This window comes from Gekko japonicus, unplaced genomic scaffold (assembly GCF_001447785.1).
Source record: "Gekko japonicus isolate JY-2015 unplaced genomic scaffold, Gekko_japonicus_V1.1 scaffold1966, whole genome shotgun sequence".
Classification (NCBI taxonomy): Eukaryota; Metazoa; Chordata; class Lepidosauria; order Squamata; family Gekkonidae; genus Gekko; species Gekko japonicus.
Window position 1 is genome coordinate 11,566 of NW_015164249.1, and position 7,909 is coordinate 19,474.

The window sequence follows — 7,909 nt, forward strand, 5'->3', positions numbered from 1 at the left end:
GGTGTTTAGTCATGCCGGCCACATGACCACGGAAACGTCTTCGGACAGCGCTGGCTCTTCGGCTTTGAAATGGAGATGAGCACCGCAACCCTAGAGTCAGATTCGACTGGCTTTCGAGCAAGGGAACCTTTACCTTTTAGAGATGACATATGTTTATTTCGGTCTGCAAGTGCTAAATTACGAGCGTGTAGTAAAATTCTGAAAGCATTTCCATTGGTTATCAAATGCTTAATTGTCTGTGCTAAAAAGGCATAAGGCATATTTTGCTCCTAAATGGCCACTTTTGGTCACAGTTGTCATCCGCTCCCCCCCCCCCAACCCTTGATGTCTGTGCAGTTAGATTCTGTTTTCAGTAGTAATGTAAAGGAACTGTACGCCTGTTGAGGATGACTTTGATCTGTTATTTTTATGTTGGAGGATTGAGCCGTGACGCAAATTAAGCCCCATCGGTCCATTGTGGATTAAAGGTATTGATTCCGGACAACCAATTGGAGGATTGGGGTACGGATAAAATGCAGGAGAGGATGATGATATAAGGCACTTTGCCTCCCCACTGGGGAGAAAGGCACCCCCTGTGTGAATAACAATAGTAAAATAAGAATTTTGGGCACCTCTAAACTAAAAATTGACTTTCTTGTCTCAACTTCTATTCCTATATTTTATTGGGTTAAGTGTAAAAAAAAAAAAAAATCTGCCTTGGAATCACGGAACATTTATGCCAGATCCCAGTTAAGGGGAAAATGCTGTTCAAACAAATTACAAAGACGATCTGACTCCAGTGGTAACAAGAGAAAGAATTTTTTACTTTCAAAAATAGAAGCACATCTTACACGACATGTTCAGGTCATTACAATTTATTTATTAAAATAGATTTACTAGGCTGCCCTTCCCTACAGGTTGGGCTCAGGGTGGCTTAGTTTGGTGTAGTGGTTAAGTGCGCGGACTCTAATCTGGGAGAACCGGGTTTGAGTCCCCACTCCTCCACTTGCACCTGCTGATGTGACCTTGGGTAAGTCACAAGCTCTGGCACAGCTGTCCTTGAAAAAGAGCAGTTTGTGTCAGAGTTCTCTCAGCCCCACCCACCTCACGGGGTGTCTGTTGTGGGGAGGGGAAGGGAAAGGAGTTTGTAAGCCGCTCTGAGACTCCCAAGTGAAGGGCGGGGTATAAATCCAATCTCTTCTCTTCTTCTTCTAAATTAGAAACAAGACTAAAACCACCTAAACAAAGAACAGTCGATAAAAAGAACAAAGTACATATACAAGATGGTGGAAGAGAAAAAAATTCAGCTCCCCAGCCTACTTGGGAGGAAGGGTTACAAGGTTACAAGAGTGCCAGACATAATGTTTTCCCCTGTTGCTGTCCTCAGCCAAAGGCCTGGTGGAACGTGTCTGCCTTGAAAGCCCTGCGGGAAGGTAGTAGTGCAGCACACGGCTGCCAGGATATACAGCTTTAAAGGGAAGGGAAGCGAGGGCCGGAGAGGCTCAACATCTAACCAATGAGAGGGTGGGGTCAACTGCCAAGTGTACCCCAGTGAGAGAATTCTCTTAACCAGGGGTCATTTTGTAGAAAAAGAGTCGCAGGAGCTCATTAGCATAACCTATTTGCATATGCCATACCCCCTGACATCACCGGATGTGTGCCAGAAGGCAACACCCACCGCTTAGGCTCCACTGGACTGTTTTGGATTGCTAGCTATTCGGGGGGTGGGAATGTGCAGATCTGTCCTCGCAGAGGAGGGAGAGCCACGCAGAGGAGGGAGAGCTTGTACGTGAATAAAACTTGGTCTTAAAGGTGCCACGGGACTGTTTTGGACCAGGGGGCCGGGAGGGGGCTCTGCGGCTTATCTGGCTGCTTCTTGCTCTGACTGAGGGCTGCCGGGAGCAGGGGGTGGGGCTTGCTGCATGTGCCCGCCCCCTTGGGCTCTTTACTGCCAGAGCTCCGCTCCCGTACGCTCCTGCAGGAAATGACCCCTGCTCTTAACCCTCCCCCTCCCAGATCCTCTTGCATGCAAAGTTAACAATATCCAACATATTTTACAATAATAAGTACCATGTTGGAGGATCCTGTGCCCGATATCTTCTAATGAGCTGGGCATACCATTGAACAACATGATGGGTTAGGGTTATTGATGAACTTTCTTGTTACTCGAGTGCGATAGAATTGTTTCGAGAATTTCTTTGAGAGGTGTTTGATAGCGCATGCTCCGTTATTTCTACAGTAACGGGATCAGCGGAAGGGCTCTGCTTGGTTTGGGGTGTGGGGAGAAACTTTCCTGCAACATGTTCTCAGGAGACCTGGTAATTGCGCCTCTCCTGTCATAAGAAGTGGGACGTGTGTTCGGAGCTGGTGGAAAGGGATGAAGGTTCCCCCCCGTGCCAAGTGCTGAAGGTTTTCCCCTTGCCCAGTTCTATAGACGACCATGTTTTGCCTCCTTAATTTCGACATGAGAATTGGCTTACCATGAAATGGATTAAGGATCACCTCCCTGGTGACGTAACCGGGCCTGAAGGTTTTGTTTACCGATGTGATAAGTCAAAAATGGCATTTGGGCTTTGACTCACGCGGACTGTTTCTGCTCGGAAATTTCTTCCCCTTGAACAAGCAAGGAGCCCATTACTTTTTATGAGGTTCAGATGGCCCTGCGCCTTTTATCGCCTGTTGCTTTATTTTAACATTTTTATGGCAAAGTCTGAGGTTTATGTGAGGCTTGCATTACAGCCCATAATTATAATCCTGAGATGAACACGTAAGCCAGGTCATTGCCATCTGACAGCTCGGGGGGGTCACAGCCCAAATCCCTCAGAGGTCCGCTTTTATGTCTTTACTAATTCAGGAAGGTTTGCATCCCTGTGGTAATTGTGGAAAGGCCTTTTGTTAACTCAGTGTTCAACTCAGTGTTTTCTCTTTGACCTGTTCTCTGTTAACCCCCCCCCCCCAGTTATCCAGCAGTGCTTGCGCTTTTCTCTCCACACCGCTACGGGTCTTTCTGAAACTCTCTGTTGGTGTTTCTTCCTTTTCCCTCTTTTTGCTCTCTCTCCATACCCCATAGTAGATACTCAGTTAATTGCGTATGGTCAAGCATGCTGTTACTCAAGCCATGGCTATATTGGGGGTCCCCGGCGCCAGGACCTTTCTTTGTGCCTGCCTACCATGTGATTTTAGAAACTGGATGGGGACAGGTACAGCTTTTGGAGTAGTGTTTAGGAGCATGGATTCTAATCTGGAAGAACCGGGTTTGATTCCCCACTCCTCCACATGCAGCTGCTGGTGTGGCTTTGGGTCAGTCACAAGTCCTTTCAAAGCTGCTCTCTCAAGGACAGTTCTGGAAAGAGCTCTTGCAGCCCCACCTACCTCACAGGGTGTCTGTTGTGGGGAGGGGAAGGGAAAGGAGATTGTAAGCCACTCTGAGACTCCTTCGGGTAGTGAAGAGAGGGGTATACATTCAATCTCCCCCTCTTCCTCTTCTCCTCCTCCTCCTCTTCCTCCTCAACAAGGCTTCTGAGTAGCTATTGGAGATTTGATTGTCTATGCAGATTTTTAAAGATGTTGCTTGGGCAGCAGCTGCCACCACAACACAAGGATCTTCACTGTGTGACTGAAGGGAAGCTGTGGCAGCCATTTTGTGGCTGGCTCCACCTCTGGTGGCAGCCATTTTGTGGTTGCGTCCACCAGGCTGTGCCAGAATTCTGAAAGCTCCCACAGGATCAAAAAGGTTGGGGATCCCTGGTCTATGCGAATGTGATCTTAGTCCTTGGATGGCGCCTACATTCACAAAATTGGCCTGAGACACCCAGTGTGGAATCTCTGCTTCCTCCAGGGTTGCCAGGTCCCTACCTGGCATCTAGTGGGTGGGGAGAGGCTGCTTCTCCAGGAGCTTCTCTCTCACGTGCTGCAATGACGTCACCTGGAAGTGATGTCATCACACCAGGCACGTCGTCGAGGGACACTCTAGCATTTGGGCTTAAAACTCTATGGTACCATGGTACCATAAAACTCTATGGTATAGACTTTTAAGCCCAAATGCTAGAACATCCCAATGACGTGCCTGACATGATAATGTCACATCTGGGTGACGTCATCGCACCAGGCGTGTTGGCCCGATTCAAGCACTTTGAGGGCAGAGTTCGCCCCGGTGGCCAGATCCCTTAGAGCGGGCAACCCCCTGCCCCCCTGGGGGACCTGGTAGCCCTAGCTTCCTCCTTGCAGCCTTTCCCCCAGACTCTTAAGAGCAGGGTTCCTAGTTTGGACTTTCACACAGCCTGAAGCAAAGTGCTCCGTAAGCCATAGGCTTATGGGCTTCCTCTGGACCCGGTAACCTTTCAAACATCAATCACAGCCGACCTACCTACCAGCCATTGTGGTCCCGGACTGCATGATGAAGCCCAACCACAGGTTTGGAAAACTTAAAGATTCTTTTCTTTCTGGGCTTGGCAAGAGAATGCAGCCATTAATGAAAACCGGACCCAACCAGGGGCTTCGGGAGTTGACCATTGTTCCCTCTAAGCTGAGTTAGTTTGAGCTAGCTCACAGTTTTTTAGCCACCGGCTCACACATTTTTGTCTTAGCTCAGGAAGGAGGGCTCCAGGGCAAACTGATTTATGCAGCAGCCAAATTGCTCGCTCACAACTTTAATGCCCATAGCTCACAAAGTAGAATTTTTGCTCACAAGACTCCACAGCTTAGGGCTGGGGTGTCAAACATGTGGCCTGGAGGCCGGATCAGGCCCCCGGAGGGCTTCCATCACGCCCGCAGTGGAACTGGCCATCTCCTGCTTCCAGTTCTGCTGCTGCTGCTGCATCATAGCTTGCTTCGCCAGACGCTCTTAATCACTCAGCCATTTCATGTTTTAACCTGGGTCCACCTAGACTCAGAACTCTGAGCATGAGATTTCTGTGGTGAATGTCAATACATCAAAAGTAGGTTTGCCGCTTACAGAGCTAATGTTTTAAGCACGTTTTTATTTTAGGTAATTAAAAAACCCCTTTGTGTTTGTATCCTTTATAAAATCTATATCTCCGCTACCTGGCATTACATTTTATGACACACATGGCCTGGCCCAACAAAGGTCTCATTTATGTCAGATCTGGCCCTCATCACAAATGAGTTCGACACCCCTGACTCAGAGGGAGCGTTGGAGTTGACCTCTCTGAAATGGATCCATAGCTTTAACAGACATACTGCTGCTGAACAGCTGAGTTGGGCCTTTGGTCTACCAAGGCCATAGTGATGCAGAAGGTCTCTGGCCTCTGATGGGCCTCAGATGTCTACACAGAGCTGTGGGAAACGGGCCGCCAACAATGAGCATTTTGGGATCTCTCCAGTAGATGGGCAATCGGCTCCCAGGCCTTGCGCTCTACAGGCCTGGGATTGCCGTGCAGCGGGTCTGCACGGAATAAGTTCATGGCCTCAGTCCCATTTCCTCGCCAACCGTGTTCCTGTTTGCAAGGTCTCTGGAAGATAAAGACTCTAATTAGAGCGCCTGGTGGGGGAGTATTTTTGGCCTACGAAACAAAAGCTGTGAACTTCTACAGTAGGTTATCTCCACGCAGGAATTCGAACCAGACAATCCCGTGCTTTTTCTAGAATGCATTCTCTCCCCCCCCCCCACCGTCAATGGATCTGTGTCCAAAAGACCTTGATCAGCACAGGCTTTCTAAAATAAACGGAAGCAAATATTTTGGCAGAGCCATATTTCACAGAGATGGTTTTGTGATTTTTTGTGTGTGTGCTCCGCTCGGTTTTTGATTTTTTAAAGAATAAATAAATATAAGTTAATTTCCCCTGATTGGTGTTTTTGGCAAAGGTACGCACCGTGGTGTCGCCCCCCCTCCCCCAGTTTCACAGAGACAAGAAACATGAACCTTGGACAATTCACTTAATGGACACATTTTGGTTTTCCTTCCATCATTGCATGACTCTAGGACAGTGGTGGCGAACCTATGGCATGGGTGCCAGAGGTGGCACTCAGAGCCCTCTCTGTGGGCACGTGTGCCATCGCCACAGCCGGGCCCAGACCATCATTAAAGTGCCGAATTCTCTGCCAAATAATTTTAAGTAAATGGAAGTATTTGGGATTGCTTTCCTTACTTTGTTTGGATCATCTTAAGTGAATGTATGGGTTGTTTTTTCTAAAGTAAAACCTCAGTATTCGGGTTAAATGGCTGTGTTGGCACTTTGCAATAAATAAGTGGGTTTTGGGTCGCAGTTTGGGCACTTGGTCTCTAAAAAGTTCGCCATCACTGCTCTAGGACGTGAGAGTGTAAGAGGACTGTGTTGTCCCTCAGGCTGCCAGTCCTATGGATGTGTGCTCATGGAGTCAAGTAGGGCTGCCAAGTCCCCCCCGGGGGGGGCGGAAACCCCCCCGCCCCAGAGGCCCGTTCCCCACCCCCGGGGATTCGGGCCCCGGGGGGAACCCCGCCCCGGCGTGTATGTCACAGGGAAGTGATGTTATGACGCCGGGCATGCTGGGGGCAGGGCCACGGCCATACAAGGGAAAACGCCAGGATCCGAACGGGAGTTCCTCGCCGGCAAGGTAAGTGCCACTTGGCAACCCTAGAGTCAAGCGGGGTCCTGAGTGTGGTACACATGGGCACTGTCACCTTAGGTTGCCAACCTCTAGGTGCTGGCTGGAGATCTGCTGTTACAACTGATCTCCAGCTGACAGAGATCAGTTCACTTGGAGAAAATGGCTGCTTTGGAAGGTGACGTCTATGGCATTATGCCCCGTTGAAGTCCCTCCCCTTCTCAAACCCGCCCTCCACAGGCTCCACCCCCAAAACCTCCAGGTATTTCCCAACCCAGAACTGGCAACCCCAGTGTGTTGCTGACACCTTTCCTGGCCACCTACCTAGTGTGATTAGAAATTGGTTGGGGCTGGGTGGGACTTTTGCCCAACAAGGCTTCTGATTGGCCGCTGGAGATTTGACTGGCGGTGCAGATTTTTATAAATGTGGCTTTGGCAGCAGCGGCCAGCATAGCACAAGGGTCTACGCCATGTGACTGAAGTTAAGCTGTGGCAATCGTTTTGTGGCTGGCTCTGCCTCCTGTGGCAGCCATTTTATGGAAGCCATTTTGTTGCTGCACCCACCATGTCATATCAATAGGCTTGCCAAGTCCCCCCGGGGGGAGGGGAAACCCCCGCCTCAGAGGCCCGTTCCCCGCCGCCGGCGGACCGGGCCCCAGGGGGAACCCCACCCCCAAAGTATGCGATGTGCACGTCACCCAGAAGGGACGTGACCTATGGTTTTCCCTCGGATGGTTTTCCCTTGGATGGCCGCGTACTCCAGACGCCAGCTGGGAGTCCCCTGCTACAGAGCAACACCCACCTTGGCAACCCTACATGTCACCATTCCACCTACCTCACAGGCAATGCCCCCTCTAAGCTGTGGAGTCCTGTGAGCAAAACTTATACTTTGTGAGCTGCTGCCATTAAATTTGTAAGCGAGCGATTTGGCTGCTGCATCAATTAGTTTGCTCTGGAGCCCTCCTTCTTGAGCTGAGACAAAAACGTGAGTCAGAGGCTAAAAAACTGAGCTAGCTCACACTAACTCAGCTTAGAGGGAACACTGCTCACAGGGTGTCTGTTGTGGGGAGGGGAAGGGAAAGGAGTTTGTAAGCCACTCTGAGACTCCGATTGAAGGGCAGGGTATAAATCCAATCTCTTCTAAATCTTTACGAGCCTTTGGCAATTGGTCAGTTAACCATAAATTCAGTAGAATTACTAGAGGATCATGAGGCAAAAAAAAATTAAAAATAAATCCGATCTCTTCTTCTTCTTCTTCAAATGTGCCCACTGGCTCAAAATGGGTTGTGGACCCCTGGTCTATTGGAATAGAAATGTCCCCCCTCACCTTTTCTCTGGACGCAAATTCACAACCTGGGGGCCGCATCTGTAAAGTGTCTACTAGGG